Source organism: Salvelinus namaycush, chromosome 8, assembly GCF_016432855.1.
Source record: "Salvelinus namaycush isolate Seneca chromosome 8, SaNama_1.0, whole genome shotgun sequence".
Taxonomy (NCBI): domain Eukaryota; kingdom Metazoa; phylum Chordata; class Actinopteri; order Salmoniformes; family Salmonidae; genus Salvelinus; species Salvelinus namaycush.
The window spans coordinates 19,050,914-19,072,453 of NC_052314.1; the positions used below are offsets into that span (position 1 = coordinate 19,050,914).

General features: G+C 45.1%; 1 pseudogene; it reads left to right on the forward strand.

The window, feature by feature from the left end:
• The window catches only part of LOC120052057, a 37,717-nt pseudogene that overhangs the window by 12,029 nt on the left and 4,148 nt on the right, over positions 1-21,540 (forward strand).

Here is a 21,540-nt window from a genome sequence, read left to right on the forward strand (position 1 = left end):
AGAAGTTTACATACACTAAATTAGTATTTGGTAGCATTGCATTTAAATTGTTTAACTTGGGTCAAACATTTCGGGTAGCCTTCCACAAGCTTCCCACAATAAGTTGGATGAATTTTAGCCCATTCCTCCTGACAGAGCTGGTCTAACTGAGTCAGGTTTGTAGGCCTCCTTGCTCTCACACGCTTTTTCAGTTCTGCCCACAAATGTTCTACAGGATTGAGGTCAGGGCCTTGTGATGGCCACTCCAATACCTTGACAAATGATGTCAATTAGCCTATCAGAAGCTTCTAAAGCCATTACATCATTTTCTGGAATTTTCCAAGCTGTTTAAAGGCACAGTCAACTTAGTGTATGTAAACTTCTGACCTACTGGAATTGTGATACAGATAAGTGAAATAATATGTCTGTAAACAATTGTTGGAAAAATTTCTTGTGTCATGCACAAAGTAGATGTCCTAAGCGACTTGCCAAAACTATACTTAATACATTTGTGGAGTGGTTGAAAAACAAGTTTTAATGACTCCAACCTAAGTAAATGTAATTGCTAAAATATGCTTAAGAATCAAAAGTAAAAGTACAATTCATTTAAAGTTCCTTATATTAAGCAAACCATTTATTTATTTTACATAATTTACAAATGAAGCATTTGTGTTTAGTGGGTCTGCCAGATCAGAGGCAGTAGGGATGTCCAGAGATGTTCTCTTGATAAGTGCATGAATTGGACAATTCTCCTGTCCTGCTAAGCATAAAAAATGTAACAAGTACTTTTGGGTCTTAGGGAGAATGTATGGAGTAAAATGTACATTATTTTATTCAGGAATATAGTGAAGTAAAAGTAATCAAAAATATAAAAAGTAAAGCACAGATAGGTTAAAATAAGTCGTTAAAAACATATATAAGTACTTTACACCACAGCTCATATGTTCCTTTCCCAGACTAGGAGAGGAGACGGAGAGAATTGTGACCACACACATCCGGTACAGAGAGAGTTGAGCTAAAGACCAGGTCACACACACACCCACACCTATAGATAGGTATAATATTGTGACTGTGTGTATTCTCTGTACAGGTCCTGCTGCTAATCGATGTACAGTCGGCCTACATCAACACTAACCATGAGGACCTCATTGGTGAGTTCTCCCTGGTTAGTTCTCACTGGCTATGTCTTCTGGTCATCATATGTGTGTTGGACATGATGATTAAATGGAGAAAAATGGTCAGCTGTGAGAGTGACTATGTGTGTGTGTGTGTGTGTTTGTCCCAGTGTTCAGACCAATAAGAAGAGCGCTGCAGGAAACCAGGTGAGTTTCACACAGCTCAGTGACCTTATCTTAGGTGATGAATGGCTTGGGTTTTACTCTCTAATCCTAGAATGTGTGTTATGAGAACATAACAAATGTTTACAACTGGACTGGAATGGCAGCTGACGTGGATGTTTACTGTATGTAGAAGGAGCAGGTGAAACTGCCTGGAAACAGTGACGATGTGTCAGCTCCATCCTAACCTCACAGTTTTTTCTTCTCTCCCCTGTCTCCTGTTCCAGGGTGTGTAACCTCCTCCCTCCAGTCTAATAGTATGAGTAGTCCAGTCTGTAAGGCTAAGCCCTCACTACTCCTACAGGGACACTGTTTGTACCTCTCCCTGGTCGTGTCCTGTTCACCATCCTCTTTAAACCCACAGCCCCACGGCTCTCTTTTCTACCGCCTTTCCATAGGCTGCACTCTTTGCCTCTACTCCCTTTGGCTGCACTCTACTCCCTTTGCGTGTGTGTGTGTGCGTGTGTGTGTGTGTGCGTGCATGCGTGTAAGCAGCACAAAAGGGCGCTGAGTTGTAAACTTGGCTCAGATCCAAGCCCAGCTGTCTGGTCACTCACTAAACACAAGCACAGACCCTGGTCTGCTACACAAGGGAGAAATGAAGGTGTGTGTGTGCGCATGTGTCACCGCCCTGGTGTGTCTCCAGTGTGTGAAGCAGGATGTGGGTCATCTCTCCTCTCTCTGCCATCTCATCCTTCCATATCTCCTCACTTTCTCTCCCTCCACCTCTCCATAACCCATCTTCAGCCACCCCATCCCCCCTTCTCTCACTTCCTCCTCACTCTTTCATCCTCTGTCCAAATCTGTCTCTTTTTAGCTGTCAGCTCTTTTCTTTCCTCTTGTCTTCCTGTCCTCCTCATTGCTCCCTCACCCAGTCTTATCACAGAGCTCACAGTTTCTCTCTCCCACAGTTCTTCAACTCGCTGTGTTTTTCTGTATTTATTGGTAGTATTTTACCATACCGTGTCTTCTTTATAATTTCTAGTGTTTTTTCACTGTCATGCTCTTTGTGTGTTGTTTTGTGTTGGTTTGGAGAAATATGTTAAAGGCATTGTCAGAAATGACCACTAGTGATGTAATGACTGGCTAGGTGAGGAAACATTTCACTTTTCTAACTGATCCTTGTTGTCTCAACAGCTGATATCTCTGTGCATTACGGTATCTCACTCAATCCCCATGCATGTAGCATGCAGTATCTCTGCTCTCTCCCACACTGTGACCCATGTGTAAGATACATCACACCATCTCTCTCTTTCTCCAGCTCCACAGAACTTGCACCTGCCTCTCTCGATCTCTAAACCCCCAGCTTAGAGCCAGCCTGCCGAGCAGAGCATTACAGGGATAGTCGACCCAGACCACATGTTTGCTTCTCTATTTACAGCACGCTAACATGACTCTAACCACTCCCATTGTTTTAGCTTTAACGATGCTAATGCTAGGCTATAGCTAAGTAGACATACAAACCCAGATTGTAGCTAGCTGACATTAGGGGTTCATAGCCTACTGTTTTTGTATCCATGAGATGATGTAACTTAGTAATCTGAGTGAACTATCCCTTCAACCCTTCCCACCTTAACCTCTCTCAGTCCCTCTCCATGCCCCTGACCTCTGACCCCTCTCTACAGGTCATCCGTAAGGGCTGGCTTACCATCAACAGCATCAGTATCATCAAAGGTGGGGCCAAGGAGTACTGGTTTGTCCTGCCCGCTGAGAGCCTATCCTGGTTTAAGGATGATAAGGTGAGCACAGAGTCACTGATCTGGTCTGATGATGAGACTACTGGAGCTGCTAAAGCTTTACTACTGAGGCTCACTAGTAGAGGCTGGAAAAAATACACACCTGAGTACCGCAGAACAACACACCTCTTTATTACAATCACATTTCTGTTGGGTACAAAAGACATTCAAATACTACTGTCTTATGCAGTAAGGGAAGGGAGAGTGGGATACAGGTAGAAACTACATGGGCAGCTAGGGTTACATTCATCATCATCATCATCATCATAATCATCAAGCAGGAAGTCTGGGGTGTACTGGCTGGGATTGGCTGTGGGAGTTGTCCGTCAGGCTGTAGGTGCGATGTGGTTGGTCGGGGCGGCTGCCATCTGTCTGCCTGTCTGTGCCTGCTGTACAGGATAGGAAGGTCTGCACAGCAAGTGTAGACAGGCAGACACAACACAACTCTCTCTCAGCCTAGCACAGCACTGCTCGCTCATGATGTCCACGGACTGTGTGTGTGTGTGTCAGTGTGTCTTGGGATGGGCTGTAAATTAGCTAACTCAAATGCACACATGTAAGTACAGAGCTGGCCCAATACTACTTCAACTAAGCCCCCCTCTTCCCTACCATACCTCCCTCCCTCTCTCCTTCCACTGTTCCCCCTGCTCCCCCTCTTCCCTACCATACCTCCCTCCCTCCCTCTCTCCATCCACTGTTCCCCCTGCTCCCCCTCTTCCCTACTATACCTCCCTCCCTCTCTCCATCCACTGTTCCCCCTGCTCCCCCTCTTCCCTACCATACCTCCCTCCCTCTCTCCATCCACTGTTCCCCCTGCTCCCCCTCTTCCCCACCATACCTCCCTCCCTCTCTCCATCCACTGTTCCCCCTGCTTCCCCTCTTCCTCCTCTGGGAGTTGAGGCATTTGGAGCAGTTCACTCTGACACAGCTGGAGCCAAACCAACACACACATACACACACACACACACACACACACACACACACACACACACACACACACACACACACACACACACACACACACACACACACACACACACACACACACACACACACACACACATACACACACCCCTCCTTAATAATTCACTTATCTCCAATCCCAGTCCACTCACATGGGTATGAAACCAACTATTATCTCAGTAACATAGTCTCTTCTAGCAGCGGTGTCTCTGACAGCACTACTGAAAGGAGAGCTACTAGTATCCTGGCTGGTACAGGAGGTTCTAGTACCAGGTTAACAGAACCCCTCTGCTCTGCTCTGCTATGCTCTGCTATACCTTCTCTTTGACAATATTACCCACTACAATATTTGACTTTACTACACAGATTATACCTCAGTGTAGTTACAGGTATGCTGGGAAAAGTGTGATAATCTCTGGTGAAATAGTAATCATAACTCTTTCTTTTCCAAAATGGAAACAGGGTAGACTGACAGAAGATGTCAACCTGTTTTCCTTTTCAGACTAGGGGAGAGTGGGGTTAGTTGAGCCAAAGAGGTCAACCTGTTTTCCTTTTCAGACTAGGGGAGAGTGGGGTTAGTTGAGCCAAAGAGGTCAACCTGTTTTCCTTTTCAGACTAGGGGAGAGTGGGGTTAGTTGAGCCAAAGAGGTCAACCTGTTTTCCTTTTCAGACTAGGGGAGAGTGGGGTTAGTTGAGCCAAAGAGGTAAATTGAGCGACCCTTGTTTCTAGGAAAACATACACAAAATGAATCATTTGACCAAATATTTAGGAAGAGGTCATCATTTCATGGAGGCTGTGAAGGAAGAAACCACATGGAAAAAGTGTTGGGATGGGCTGTCACAGCAAGTTAGGTCCAAAAAAACGGATTTTCACCAAGTCAAATGAATTTATTGTGTTAGAGGTTTCATGACGCTTGTATCTAAACCAAATGCTATCAAGATTGTTCTATACATCAGTTGTGGTCTCTATAAACTTCAATATGAGGTCTTAAACTTAGCATAACAGTGCATCTTGTCGCTGTGTGGGCTAATATAGTCAATGTTTGACTTGAGGTAAGTTGAGAAAATTGAAGAGTTTTCTTCCCAGGTGTAATGCAAGGCGTTATCGCTGGGATATGAGGTAACAACAGGGCCTGGGCTATGTTAAAAATGTTTCAAAAAAGTACAAAGTGTTTGTTAGGTGTTAAGCCTATCTTAAAATATGCTTAAAATGATTAAAATACAAAAAAATCAATTGTGATTGTGTTGATTTGTGTTTGGGAAATAAAGATAAACATGGTTTTAAAAAGGTAGAGGTAATATTTCATTCAGTACAGAAATTTGTAGGCTGCTTAACTTACCCTGTCCCGCGGCTCAACTTACCAAGATACCACTTTTTTTGGACAAGCTATGTTTTCAAAACTGTAATGTTCACATGAATTCTGATTTTCCAGGGATACAAAACATCCTGAAATATATAGTTTGTAGATATCTTTGTTAGAAAGAATACTACATTTCCCTTGGCGGAGTGATGCTGAATGCAAAACAACTGCTCAACTTACCCCACTCTCCCCTACTGTTAGTTCAGTAGGAACCCTGCACTCTCTCCATGCCCCTGTGTGTGTGTTTGTCTCAGTGGGGGGGGGGGGGGGGGGGTCTACTGTAGTAAATAATCCTTACTATCACAGCTATGTCACCATGCTGCCCCAACAACACTGTACGCCACAAACACACTCCTCTCAGAGTTAGACCCAGGCCAAGCTTCTCTCTCGCAAAGCCTTCTCTGTTTCTATCCACTTTCTCCACAAAGTTTTCTAGTTCTCTTCCCCCATTCCCCTCCCACCCTTTTCCCTCTCTTTCTTCCTTCTCTAATTCCCTCCCTCTGTCGTTCTCTTTCCCTACCTTTTCCTGCTTTATCCCTCCTATTCCCTCTTTTTCCCTTTCCTTCTCTCACTCCTTCCTCCCCCCCCCCCCCCTCTCTCTCTCTCTCTCTCTCTCTGGTTGGCAGTCTCTCTGGGCCTGTACACATTCTTGGCTGGAGAACTCAAGGTTTAGTCCAAACACCCGCTTAGCTTCCAACATCTATCCAGAGAAATCCCACATGGCCGCTTCTGCACCTCCCCCTCCTCCCTGTTCTCCCCCCTTCCATCTCCCCCTTCTCCCCGTCAGACTCCCACTCACAACTCAATCTCCTCCCTAATCTCCCCCTTCCACAAATACTGATCACCTAGCCAAACCACCAGACTTTAGACTCTCTTTCTTTCTCTCTCTCTCTCACGCTCTCTCTTGTGATCTCTTGCTTTTTCTCCATCTCATTCAATCATGTCTCCCCACAGTATGGTCACACTTACTTATTTTCCTCACATAAAGACACAAAGACACAAATACACAAACTGTACCCACTCACACAAACGCCCTCCCATATTTGCTGCTCACGCTCTCTAAATCTACACAATGGTTACTAATCTACACACCAAGAAAATAAGTATAGACTCTACTCTCCATACATTTCATCTAGACATAATGGATACACACTCATCTCCACACACTAAACAGTGTGTAATCTTTCTATAAAACACTAACCAGACGTACATTCCTCCCTCCCTCTCTGCCTGAGGCCCGATGTGCAGCCTGAGGAAAAACAGATGACCTACCCCCATACACTCACCCTATACACTAGGGCTGGGAATTGCAAGGGACCTCACCATTCAATATTAACACGATACTTAGGTGCCGATAGGATATGAATTGCCACGATTCTCACGATTCTCTATTTTATTGCAATCTGATGTTCCAAACATATTGCTCACCATGTCTGCTGCAGAGAGACGAGAGAGAGCATGAGAAAACAAAGTTTTGATCTCTCACGGAAATAAAAGCGCTGAAAACATGATGGCTCAGTATTTATAAAGAAGATGGAGAACAAGCTATAGGATAAACAATACCAGAGTTTTGACTCAGGTACAGCCGACTAGCATTAGCTAACGCTACCTAGTAAAAGCATTGATATTTGGAGTCAAAATATCAATATAATATCGTAAAAAAATACATTGCGATATGTAACTATGGATTTTCCCCCCATCACTACTATACACACACTCCCATACAACACACACACTCCCCCTAGACACTATATACACTATATACACTAAATACACACTCCCTAGACACTATATATACACACACACACACACACACACACACACACACACACACACACACACACACACACACACACACACACACACACACACACACACACACACACACACACACACACACACACACACTATTAACTATACACACACATTCCCATACAACACCCATACACTCACCCTACACTATCCACACACATTCCCATACAGCAACCATACACAGTAAGGTGTCTGTGTTGGGCCTGCTTGCTATATCACACAATGAGTCTGCAGAGGCTCAGTTTCAGATAGAGCAGCTCTGATGTATGATCCACCATGAGCAGCCTGACACACACACACACACACACACACACACACACACACACACACACACACACACACACACACACACACACACACACACACACACACACACACACACACACACACACACACACACAAACACACACACACACACACACACACACACACACACAAACACAATGAACTATCGTACTGACCACTGACAAATATAGCAGGCTTCTAGGCTTTCATAACACACAAAGAACAACGTAGTAGCAGACAGCGAAAGACAAACCAGCAAAGACAAACTCATACATCTAGTCCCCAAGCTCATGCGTGTGTGTGTGTGTGTGTGTGTGTGTGTGTGTGTGTGTGTGTGTGTGTGTGTGTGTGTGTGTGTGTGTGTGTGTGTGTGTGTGTGTGCTTGTGTGTGTGTTTGAGAGAGAGTGATGGAAGCCATTCCTTGCCCAGTCTAACCAATGTGCAGACTACTGTACACCAGTAAGACCCTGAACAGGTAGTCTGAACACTGGGATGACGGAACAGGACTCTCGCTCGCTCCTTTATTTCTCTCCCTTCCTTTCTCTTTCCTTTTTCATCTGTGCAAAGTTTTGAAGGAGGTGCAGAAGTAGAAAGATGTCTCCTCTGCTCTCTACGTTTTATCTTCCTTCTTCTCTCATTCCTTTCTTTTTTCTCGTTTTTCACCCGTCCAAAGTTTTGGTTGACTAACTAGGTAAAAGATTCTCATTGTCTCCTCTCCTTTCTCGTCCTGAGTGACGGGTAAGGGGTCACACGCACACATGTGCACACACACTGGCTGTCCTCTTCTATGGGTCTGGGTCTTGTTCTGGTCGCGTCTCGGCCCAGTGTGTCAGGTCCTTGTGTGTGTGTGTCGGGGTTCCGAGGGGCTGCGTCCGAGCGAGCGGAGTATCCAGCCTCGACGTGGCACATTCACTTTCAGCACTGGGGATCTGCCAGTGCACTTAGGGAAGGCATAACGAAAAAAGGGAGAGAGGGAGGGACTGAGGCGCCATATATGGGTTGATGGGACCCTTGGGAATCAACTTTGGAGTGGTCTGCAGTTTCTCTCCCCTTCTCTCTCTCTCTCCCTCTTTCTCTAGATACCTCTCTCCCACTCATCTCTGTCAAAACTTACCTCCACTCCTCCGTCTGTCCTCCCTCTTCAATCTCTCCTCTATTTCTTTTCTCCATTGGAATCCTCTCTCTCTCTCTCTCTCTCTCTCTCTCTCTCTCTCTCTCTCTCTCTCTCTCTCTCTCTCTCTCTCTCTCTCTCTCTCTCTCTCTCTCTCTCTCACTCACTCACTCACTCACTCACTCACTCACTCACTCACTCACTCACTCACTCTCACTCAAGCAGTACCAGATGTTGTCGTCTGTCGACGTGCCAGCTTCGTTCTATAGTCTTGTTTCTGCCTCTCTAACAGGAAGTGGGCCCCTCTGAAAAAAAGAGAAAGAGGAATGAAGGAAGAAAGTTTTGGGGTTCAGGAGAGACCAACACACACACACACACACACACACACACACACACCTAAGTGTTTTTGAGACAGACTTGCACCTTTCCGTCCATTTCTTTTTCTCGGTAGGCTATACCCATCCCTCCTCCATATCCCCCTTCTCTCCATCTCACCTTCTGTCCTCTCCTCCATCTCTCCACTCCATACTGTAACTATAGCTGTTTCCTGAGGCAGGTAGCCTAGCGCTTAAGAGCGTTGGATCAGTAACCGAAAGGTCGCTGGTTTGAATCCCAGAGATGACTAGGTGGAAAATCTGCCGATGTGCCCTTGAGCAGGGCAATTAGCCTTAATTGCTCCAGGGTCGACCATCAATGATGGCTGATCCCTGGCTGTGACCCCACTCTCCGAGGGTGTCAGGGGGAATGGGATATGCAAAAAAAATAGTACAAATGTAAGCACCCACCTAATAATTATTATTAAAAGTGAGAGCAAGGTGGAGGAGAGAAAAGGGGGAGAAGGGTGGAGGTGAGGAGAGGAATGTTTTGTTTTAGAGCGTCACTTTTGAGTAATAACTTTCACATGTGGGCTGGCTTCTTTCCCTCCCTCTCCCCTTCACTCTCTCTCTTTCTCTCTTTCCTCTTCTCAACCACTATTTCTTTCCCTGTTTTTTAAAACAATTTTTCTCTCATTCTTTCACTCCCTCCATACTTTTCCCCATATTTTCTCTCCGCTTTGCTTCCTTTCTGGTGACAGTGCAAACTCATGCCCCCCCACCCCCACCCCAAACACACACACACACACACACACACACACACACACACACACACACACACACACACACACACACACACACACACACACACACACACACACACACACACACACACACACACACACACACACACACACACATCTCTCTGTAGTGTAGAATAGTCTAATCCATTTATTTATCCTAGCTAGCTCTGTTTCTGTTTCTCTGCGGTTTCCGTCATAGAGAGGAATGTTAACAAATCAATGAGACTCCACGCATGTTATACTAGAGCAGGCCTAATCAGTTATTGCTTTTCTTAATTTTTTTATTGTCTCTACATGCTGTTTGTGTATTCATCAGATCAGTAGACCCATCAATGAATGATCCTTCCTTACATATCCTTACATTTCTCCATCCTTCCCCCTCACACTTTCTCTCTCCCTCCATCATCCCCATCCCTCTCTCCCTCCATCATCCCCATCCCTCTCTCCCTCCATCATCCCCATCCCCCTCTCCCTCCATCATCCCCCTCTCCCTCCATCATCCCCATCCCTCTCTCCCTCCATCATCCCCATCCCTCTCTCCCTCCATCATCCCCATCCCCCTCTCCCTCCATCATCCCCATCCCTCTCTCCCTCCATCATCCCCATCCCTCTCTCCCTCCATCATCCCCATCCCCCTCTCCCTCCATCATCCCCATCCCCCTCTCCCTCCATCATCCCCATCCCTCTCTCCCTCCATCATCCCCATCCCTCTCTCCCTCCATCATCCCCATCCCTCTCTCCCTCCATCATCCCCATCCCTCTCTCCCTCCATCATCCCCATCCCTCTCTCCCTCCATCATCCCCATCCCTCTCTCCCTCCATCATCCCCATCCCCCTCTCCCTCCATCATCCCCATCCCCCTCTCCCTCCATCATCCCCATCCCTCTATCATCCCCATCCCTCTCTCCCTCCATCATCCCCATCCCTCTCTCCCTCCATCATCCCCATCCCTCTCTCCCTCCATCATCCCCATCCCTCTCTCCCTCCATCATCCCCATCCCTCTCTCCCTCCATCATCCCCATCCCTCTCTCCCTCCATCATCCCTCTCTCCCTCCATCATCCCCATCCCTCTCTCCCTCCATCATCCCCATCCCTCTCTCCCTCCACCATCCCCATCCCTCTCTCCCTCCATCATCCCCATCCCTCTATCCCTCCCCAGGAGAAAGAGAAGAAGTACATGTTACCGTTGGACAACCTGAAGCTGAGAGATGTGGAGAAGAGCTTCATGTCCAGTAACATGCCTACTCCATCTTCAGCACAGAACAGAGGTGTGTGTGTTGAAGTGGTTTTATGTGAGATTAGTGTTTGACAGGCATATCTGAAAGAGATGGGGGGGGGCACACAGCTGGTCTCTGACCTCCTCACTGACTGACTGACAGAGAGATGGAGTGGGTTAGGATGGGGTGGGCTGGGCATGCTATGGCTGAGCTGGGTGGGACCTGGTTCGTGAGTGTGTGTGTGTGTGTGGACCTCAGCATACCGAGGGCAGGCTCATTAAGCAGCTAATCAAAGCCAGAGTTCTGGACCAGAGATGAGGCAGCTCTTGTTAGGAAACTATTTAACCGCTCGCCACAAGAAGGAGGGAAAGAAAGAAGGCTGGATGGGGTGAGAGTGGGGAGAGAGGGAGAGCGATCAGTCAGGAATGTGTCAAAAGCGTGTCCTACTGCGCCCCTTGTCCCCCCTTCTCTCTGTGCGTGTTTGTGTGTGCATGATTTGTGTCCACAGTCCTGATTCCAATGCTCTGGCTGTCCCTGTCTGACAGTAATCAGAACCTTTAGGAAAGTCCCTGATCTAAAAGCAGGGAAAGAGGGAGGGAGAAAGGAAAAGGGAGAAACGGATCCTTGCTAAAATTCCTCAAGAGGAGAGAAAAGCTCACTATCCCTGGCCACAGCGGAACAGAGCGAGGAAAAGGGGGATCTGAGTGACTGGTTACAATCCAGCCACTGTAAAGCATTAAGAGAGAGAGGGGGAGCGAGAGCCTCCTACTGGCCCTCCTAACTAATACTAACCCTTCTGGCCGTCCATCCAACACCATCTCCAGCAGCATCTGGTCTCCCATCCAGGGATCAACCAGACCCAGCCCTACTTAGCCTACAGACAGAGGAGATCTCATGAGATATGTGGTCAGGCTGCTATCCAGAATACTCAAGACAGCTTGAGATTGGAGACAGACAGACAAGTATACTGCGTGCACGCACACACACACACACACACACACACACACACACACACACACACACACACACACACACACACACACACACACACACACACACACACACACACACACACACACACACACACACACACACACACACACACAACCAACAATACCAGTTTAGAAAACATGAGAGAGGGAGAAACAAAAGGACAGGAACACAGAGTGATTAAAGAGAATGTTTAACAGATGTGTGTGCCTGTGTGTGGTGTGTGTGTGTGTTTAACAGATGGGTTCTAGACCGCTCCAGATTCCTGCCTCTGTCAGACGCAGCGGCGTCTCCCTGACAGAGAGAGAGAGAGAGAGAGAGAGAGAGAGAGAGAGAGGGAGGAAAAGAGGGGGTTGGTGATGAATAAAGAGAGGGGAGAAAGAAGCTCTGTGGGTATGGATGAGTGAGTTTAGTTATTCATTGTGTGTGAAGGTGTGTGTTCCAGCTCTGATAACATGTGTGTGCCCTGTGTGAGACCTATGGTGTAGTCGTGTGTATGCATATGGCATACAACCTCAAACCTGGAGAGGAAGGTGACTGTTTGATTGTATCTGTTATAATTGTTAGAAGGTATATAAGGACTAGAGGTTCTTGGATATGGGTATAGTTGTTTTCTGAAGCTGCTGACTGGGTGATGTAGTTTGAGGTAGCTGACAGTATGCAATGTAATTGTAGGAACGTGTATAAGGACTATGGGTTCCTGGAGCTGGCGTTTGGCTCTCAGGAGGAGGTAGACAGCTGGAAAGCTTCTCTGCTGAGAGCCAGAGTCTATCCCGAGAAAGTCACTGTGAGTATCTTAGTCAAAACTCCTGACCCGTAACTCTAAACCTGACTCTAACCTCTAACCCTAAAACCATGACCTATAAAGTAACTGTGAATAGCCTAACCCTGACCCCTTACCTCCTAACCCTGACCCTAACTATAACCTACACCTGCCCTTATTCTCTGCCTGGCTACCCTTCACCTCTCTCCTTCCTCGTCCCCCCCTACTACCCCCTCCCCTTGCCTTCAGTCATTGGCTGCTCACAGCTTCCCATCCGAAACAGTTCGGAACAGTTTGTGCATGTACACAAAACATTAGGAACATTATTGGTTGGTAAGCGGACCCCAGACCTCGCAGTGGGTTTTATAACTGATTCAGGTATTTTTAGCCAGATCCTAATTGGTATGTTGAATTTGATGTTCCTTTTGATGGCGTAGAAGGCCCTTCTTGCCTTCTCTCAGATCGTTCACAGCTTTGTTGAAGTTACCTGTGGCCCTAATGTTTAGGCCGAAGTATGTATAGTTTTTGTGTACTCTGGAAATGTATTTGTGGTCCTGGCAACCGGACCTTTTTTGGAACACCATTATTTTTGTCTTACTGAGATGTACTGTCATGGTCTACGTCTGACAGAATCTGTGCAGAAGATCTAGGTGCTGCTGTAGGCCCTTCTTGGTTGGGGACAGGAGCACCAACAAACCCGTAGACATTTGATTTCAGATTCTAGTAGAGTGAGGCCGGGTGCTACAGACTGTTCTAGCGCCCTCGCCAATTCTGTGATATATATATTGAGGAGGGTGGGGCTCAAGCTGCATCCATGTCTCACCCCATGGCCCTGTGGAAATAAATGTGTGTTTTTTGCCAATTTTAACTTGTTGTTTGTGTACATGGATTTTATAATGTCTTATGTTTTTCCCCCAACACCGCTTTCCATCAATTTGTATAGCAGACCTTCATGCCAAATTGAGTCAAAAACGTTTTCAAATCGACAAAGCATGAGAAGACTTTGCCTTTGTTTTGGTTTGTTTGTCAATTAGGGTGTGCAGGTTGAATACGTGGTTTGTCATACGGTAGTTTGGTAAAAATACTATTTACATTTGCTCAGTACATTGTTTTCACTGAGGAAATGTACGAGTCTGCTGTTAATGATAATGCAGAGGATTTTCCAAAGTTTGCTGTTGACGCATATCCCACAGTAGTTATTGGGGTCAAATTTGTCTCCACTTTTGTGGATTGCGGTGATCATCTTCAACTCTGGCATCTTCCCCAATATTTGGAACCAAGGACTGATCACCCCAATCCAATAGAGTATAGATGAAAATTATGTTAAATTTAAGTATAGACAATTAGAATGTGTGGTTTGTATATTTTATAATTTCATTTAGGATCCCTCAACACCACAGGCTTTTTTGGGTTGGAGGATTTGTATTTTGTCCTGTAGTTCATTCAATGTAATTGGAGAATCCAGTGGGATCTGGTAATCTTTAATAGTTGATTCTAAGATTTGTATTTGATATGTACAGTTGAAGTCGGAAGTTTACATACACCTGAGCCAAATACATTTAAACTCAGTTTTTCATAATTCCTTTAATCCTAGTAAAAATTCCCAGTCTTAGGTTAGTTAGGATCACCACTTTATTTGAAGAATGTGAAATGTCAGAATAATAATAGAGATAATGATTAATTTCAGCTTTTATTTCTTTCATCACATTCCCAATGGGTCAGAAGTTTACATACACTAAATTAGTATTTGGTAATATTGCCTTTAAATGGTTTAACTTGGGTCAAACGTTTCGGGTAGCCTCCCATAAGCTTCCCACAATAAGTTGGATGAATTTTGGCCCATTCCTCCTGACAGACCTGGTGTAACTGAGTCAGGTTTGTAGGCCTCCTTGCTCGCACACACTTTTTCAGTTCGGCCCACAAATTTTCTATAGGATTGAAGTCGGGGCTTTGTGATGGCCACTCCAATACCTTAACTTTGTTGTCCTTAAGCCATTTTGCCACAACTTTGGAAGTATGCTTGAGGTCATTGTCCATTTGGAAGACCCATTTGCGACCAAGCTTTAACTTCCTGACTGATGTCTTGAGATGTTGCTTCAATATATTCCCATAATTTCCATCCTCATGATGCCATCTATTTTGTGAAGTGCACCAGTCCTTCCTGCAGCAAAGCACCCCCACAACATGATGCTGCCACCCCTGTGCTTCACGGTTGGGATGGTGTTCTTCAGCTTGCAAGCTTCCCCCTTTTTCCTCCAAACATAACGATGGTCATTATGGCCAATCAGTTCTATTTTTGTTTCATCAGACCAGAGGACATTTCTCCAAAAGTACAATCTTTGTCCCCATGTGCAGTTGCAAACGATAGCCCGGCTTTTTTATGGCGGTTTTGTAGCAGTGGCTTCTTCCTTGCTGAGCGGCCTTTCAGGTTATGTTGATACAGGACTCGTTTTACTGTGGATATAGATACTTTTGTACCTATTTCCTCCAGCATCTTCACAAGGTCCTTTGCTGTTGTTCTGGGATTGATTTGCACTTTTCGCACCAGAGTACGTTCATCTCCAGGAGACAGAACGCGTCTCCTTCCTGAGCGGTATGACGGCTGCGTGGTCCCATGGTGTTTATACTTGCGTACGATTGTTTTTACAGATGAACGTGGTACCTTCAGGCGTTTGGAAATTGGCTCCCAAGGATGAGCCAGACTTGTGGAGGTCTACAATTTATTTTCTGAGGTATTGGCTGATTTCTTTTGATTTTCTCATGATGTCAAGCAAAGAGGCACTGAGTTTGAAGGTAGGCCTTGAAATACATCCACAGGTAGACCTCCAATTTACTCAAATGATGTCAATTAGCCAATCAGAAGCTTCTAAAGCCATGGCATCATTTTCTGGAATTTTCCAAGCTGTTTAAAGGCACAGTCAACTTTTGTAAACTTCTGACCCACTGGAATTGTGATACAGTGAATTATAAGTGAAATAATCTGTCTGTAAACAATTGTTGGAAAAATTACTTGTGTCATGCACAAAGTAGATGTCCTAACTGACTAGCCAAAAGTATAGTTTGTTAAAAACAATTTTGGGGAGTGGTTTATTATTTTTTTAATGACTCCAACCTAAGTGTATGTAATCTTACGACTTCCACTGTATACTGGTAAGATAGTCTCGCTAAGATATTACACGTTTCTAATTTTGTCTGAAAGTCATTTTCATTTCAAGTTAGTGTACTGTTAGCTAGCTAGCTGGCTGACTCGCTAGCTAACCTTTACGTGTGTCATCTGTGTAATTGTATTACTTGTATCTCAGATCCATTTGCATTGCTAGTTATAGCTTGATGTTAGCTAGCTAACATTGAACCTGGTTGGTTAGCTACCTGCAGATTCATGCAAGGTGGTAACGTTATGAGCTGGGATTATGGTTCATGTCGTAGAAATATTGGCCCAATAATATTTCTCAGATACCAGAACTTGTGAATTCAAATATACTTTATTACAAAGTAACAAGCCAAGCTGGCCCATGGACCAACTGATCTTTCCAGTCTCAGCACTCTCCTTTTATACAGTTTTACCCTTACATAACATACATAGTCACTCCTCTTTATGTAAATTATTAATACCCTTTAGCCTTTCGCCAGCATTATATTTCAGTCTCACTTCTGACTTGTTCACGCCCACTTCTGACTTATTTATGCTCATCTTAGATTATATAGGTGGTGTCACCATAGTACCAATGCAAAAATAATACATATATATGTTCCTAATACAGATGCATGTCTAATAGTACTTAGTTAATACTAACATACCTTCCTAATACAGGTGCATGTCTAATGGTCCCTATAACGGATTAACCAATGTGTCTGTCCAATGGCCTTCACAAGACCAGGCATGACCAAGAATGGCTAGGACTGTGTTTATTCAGTTTTGCACAATCACAAGGATTCTGCTTACATTCTGCTCACACATGTTTCATGGTTAACCATATATTGATTCTGCTTACTATTCTGAGATGCATAACACATGTACTGGAAAATATATCCCCACATATATTGTTTAGCTGGTTAGCTAGCTACATGTCTAATCAAAATACTCCACTACTATTCAAGTAACCATTTCAATAGAATGTTCACAACTGTCGATAGACGTAGCCGGTAAATTTGCTATGGCTATCTGCTGTGATTTTAGAGCACTCTCGTCTGAGTGTGCCAGAGCGCAGAATAACTGATGAATTTACGTAAGCTCAACGCCCGTTGAATATGTTCGGTGTCAGTAAACGTTGGCAAAAAAGCGTAATTAAAATGTTGCCAGCAACACAGTTGCAGTCAGCAATGCTCTGGATAACATCAAAACAGCCTAACCAGCTCTACTAGGGCGAGTAAAATTGTCAGAGTGAGCTGTTCTCTCATTTGTGTCTGGAAGTAGCTAGCAAGCTAGCCAACGTTAGCCAATTAGCTTGGGTGCTGTTGTTCGGTCTGAACGCTTGAATCAACCCTACTGCTCGGCCAGAGCGTCCAGTGTGCGCTCTGAACGCTCAGAGAGCGAAACACTCTGAATTTACGTACGGACAATCTGACAATGCTCTGAGTTTATGAACGAGCACACTCTTACACTCCAGATTCAATTTACGAATCCACCCGTAGTATAAACCAGCCTTTTGAAAGCTTTGGTTGTTTTGTACATGGCCTCACATGTGAATCCTTAACCCCACCCATCTCTTTAAGGCTTTAGAGGGTCTGAACGATGCTGAATGGGTGTAGACAAAGAAGAGCTCTCCATTAGGTGTCCGAAAACATTCAAGGGACATTTTCAAGTTCATCATCTTTCAAAGCATAATCACTTAACCATTGTTCCTCAACTATTGTGTATGATATACCATTTTCTTGCTCTGAGTGTCTAATTTTGTAAATGTAAAAAACACAATTTCAAATTTTGCCACATAAGACCGAATCGAGCCGGTCGGTCACGTGTGAAATTTGTTTTGATTTAGAATGGACCATTATTATGCACCTGTCTCGGGGCAGGGGGAAAAATACATGTCATCTATGCACTTAAATAACAAACGGAGGGCGCTTTTCCCATGGTTCATTTTAATACTGGCCAGGTAGGCTATACTCCTGTTGTAAAGATTAGGAAAGTTGAGAAATACATATAGTAGGCCTAGCCTATAGAAAGCTGATGGGATCCTCCTCTTTTTATTATAGGCCATCACTCTGTTTTCTCACGCAATTGCATAGACTATAGAAATGTTGCGCAACATAAGCTCATGGGCTCTCATTAAGTGTATCGGCGCCATTAAACAGCAAGCAGTTTAAAGGCACGATAGATAGGGCAGCCGTGCTTCTAGACCCTAGGCAACTTTGCAGTATTCAGTTTTTTGACGTGTCATTTCTTATTTTATCAGAATTTGTTTTGTGTTATTACATACAGCCGGGAAGAACTTTTGGATATCAGAGTGACGGTAACTCACCAGCATTAATACCAGGAATACGACTTTCCCGAATCGGATCCTTTGATCGTACCCCCTAGGGCAATTGAACTAATTCCAGAGGCTGATCCAAAATACCGCCGGCGGAGAAGAGGTACTCGGAGTGGACTTCTAGTCCGACTCAGGAGGCGCGCACACCATCCACCACTTCCGAGTATATTACTCGCTAATGTTCAGTCTCTGGATAATAAAGTTGATGAGCTCAGGGTGAGGATTTCCTTCCAGAGAGACATCAGGGATTGTAACATACTCTGTTTCACAGAATAAATATCTCTCCAGGAAGAAGAAGGGCGGGGGTGTATGGTTCATGATTAACTACTCATGGTGTGATTGTGATAACACACAGGAATTCAAGTCCTTTTGTTCACCCAACCTAGAATACCTCACAATCAAATGCCGACCGTATTACCTCCAAAGAGAATTATCTTCGGTTATAGTCACAGGCATGTATATTCCCCCTCAAGCCGATACCACGATGGTCCTCAAAGAACTTCACTGGACCTTATGCAAACTGGAAACCACATATCCTGAGACCGCATTTATTGTAGCTGGGGATTTTAACAAAGCAAATTTGAGGAAAACGCTACCGAAGTTCTATCAACACATTGACTGTAGTACTTGCGCTGCCAAAACACTCGACCACTGCTGCTCCAACTTCTGGGATGCCTTTAAGGCCCTCCTTTCGGCAAATCTGATCAAGACTCCATTTTGCTCCTCCCTTCATATAGGCAGAAACTCAAACAGGAAGTACCCGTGCTAAGGACTATTCAACGCTGGTCTGACCAATCAGAATCCACGCTTCAAGATTGCTTTGATCACGCGGACTGGGATATTTTCCAGGTAGCCTCCGAGAATAACATTGACGAATACACTGATAGGGTGACTGAGTTTATCAGAAAGTGAATAGGAGATGTTGTAGGTTGAGTTGTGCCCACTGTGACTATTATAACCTACCCTAACCAGAAATCAAGGATAGATGGCAGCATTCGTGCAAAACTGAAAGCTCGAACCACTGCATTTAATGATGGCAAGGTGACTGGGAATATGGCAGAATAAAAAAAGTGTAGTTTTTCCCTCCGTAAGGCAATCAAACAGGCAAAACGTCAGTATAGAGACAAAGTGGAGTCACAATTCAACGGCTCAGACATGAGACGAATGTGGCAGGGTCTACAGACAATCACAGACTACAAAGGGAAAACCAGCCACATCGTGGACACCGACGTCTTGTTTCCGCCCGCTTTGAAGTTAACACAGTGCCACCGACGTGGCCCTCTACCAAGGACTGTGGGCTCTCGTTCTCCGTGGCCGACGTGAGTAAGACATTTAAGCGTGTTAACCCTCGCAAGGCTGCCAGCCCAGACGGCATTCCTAGCCGTGTTCTCAGAGCATGCGCAGACCAGCTGGCTGGAGTGTTTATGGACATATTCAATCTCTCCCTATCACAGTCTGCTGTCCCCACATGCTTCAAGATGGCCACCATTGTTCCTGTACCCAAGAAAGCAAAGGTAACTGAACTAAATGACTAACACCCCGTAGCATTCATTTCTGTCATCATGAAGTGCTTTGAGAGACTAGTCAAGGATCATATCACCTCTACCTTACCTGACACCCTAGACCCACTTCAATTTGCTTACCGCCCCAATAGATCTACAGACGATGCAATCGCCATCCCACTGCCCTATCCCATCTGGACAAGAGGAATACCTATGTAAGAATGCTGTTCATTGACTATAGCTCAGCATTCAACACCATAGTACCCTCCAAGCTCATCATTAAGCTCAAGGCCCTGGGTCTGAACCCCACCCTGTGCAACTGGGTCCTTTTCTTCCTGACAGGCCGCCTCCAGGTGGTGATGGTAGGAAACAACACCTCCACTTCGCTGATCCTCAACACTGGAGCCCCACAATGGTGTATGCTCAGCGCCCTCCTGTACTCCCTGTTCACCCATGACTGCGTGGCCACACACGCCTCCAACTCAATCATCAAGTTTGCAGACGACACAACAGTAGTAGGCCTGATTACCAACAATGACGAGACATCCTACAGGGATGAGGTGAGGGCTCTGGGAGTGTGGTGCCAGAAATAACCTCTCATCAACGTCAACAAAACAAAGGAGCTGATCGTGGACTTCAGGAAACAGCAGAGGAAGCACCCCCCTATCCCTATCGACGGGACTGCAGTGGAGAAGGTGGAAAGTTCCTCGGAGTACAGATCACTGACAAACTGAAATGGTCCACCCACACAAACAGTGTGGTGAAGAGATTTGGAGGCTCAGGAGGCTGAAGAAATTTGGCTTGGCACCTAAAACCCTCACAAACTGCCCAACGCATCACCGGAGGCAAACTACCTGCCTTCCAGGACACCTACAGCACCCGATGTCACAGGAAGGCCAAAAATATCATAAAGGACAACAACCATCCGAGCCACTGCCTGTTCACCCCGCTATCATCCAGAAGGTGAGGTCAGTACAGGTGCATCAAAGCTGGGACCGAGATACTGAAAAACAGCTTCTATCTCAAGGCCATCAGACTGTTAAATAGTCATCACTAGCACATTAGAGGCTGCTGCCCTAATGTACATAGACTTGAAATCACTGGCCACTTGAATAATGGAACACTAGTCACTTTAATAATGTTTACATATTTTGCATTGCTCATCTCATATGTATATACTGTATTCTATTCTACTGTATCTTAGTCTATGCCACTCTGACATTGCTCGTCCAAATATTTATTTATTCTTAATTCCATTCCTTAGATGTGTGTATTGTTGTGAAATTGTTAGATATTACTGCACTGTTGTACCTAGAAACACAAGCATTTCACTACACCCGCAATAACATCTACTAAACACGTGTATGTGACCAATAAAATTGGATTTGATTCGATTTTCGATCACATTTGCATTGATGTCAGAGTGATTAGCGGGACAATAGAGTGCTGAGTACCAGGCAGTTAGCAAATTTGGTAGGCTACTAATGACCATCAATCAGTAGCATCAGAGCTGGTGGAATTTGACTGCCTTCATGACTCGTGACTGTCGATGTGGCGGTAATACGGTCACCGTAACAGCCCTAGATCAGACTTGCTCGGGGTGGGGGATTCGTCACCAAGAGAAAGCTTCTCCTGCCGTGCTCTTGCTTTGATTTTGTAGAAGTCCTTTCTGGAAATGTATGAAGTTGCCCTGCACCACCACTGTTCCATTCTTGTACAGGTTGACAGAGCGGGTCTTTCTCAGGGTCCTCGTTTTAAGATATGTTCTGATTTTCCACCCGCAGCCAATACCCTCTCTCTTAAGAGGGATAGTGTGCTCTCATAGCTCTGTGCCATGCCCAGGGATGGTCTGTGTTGAAGATTAAGTTGCTTACGTTACGATTTTTGTAGCAGTCAGC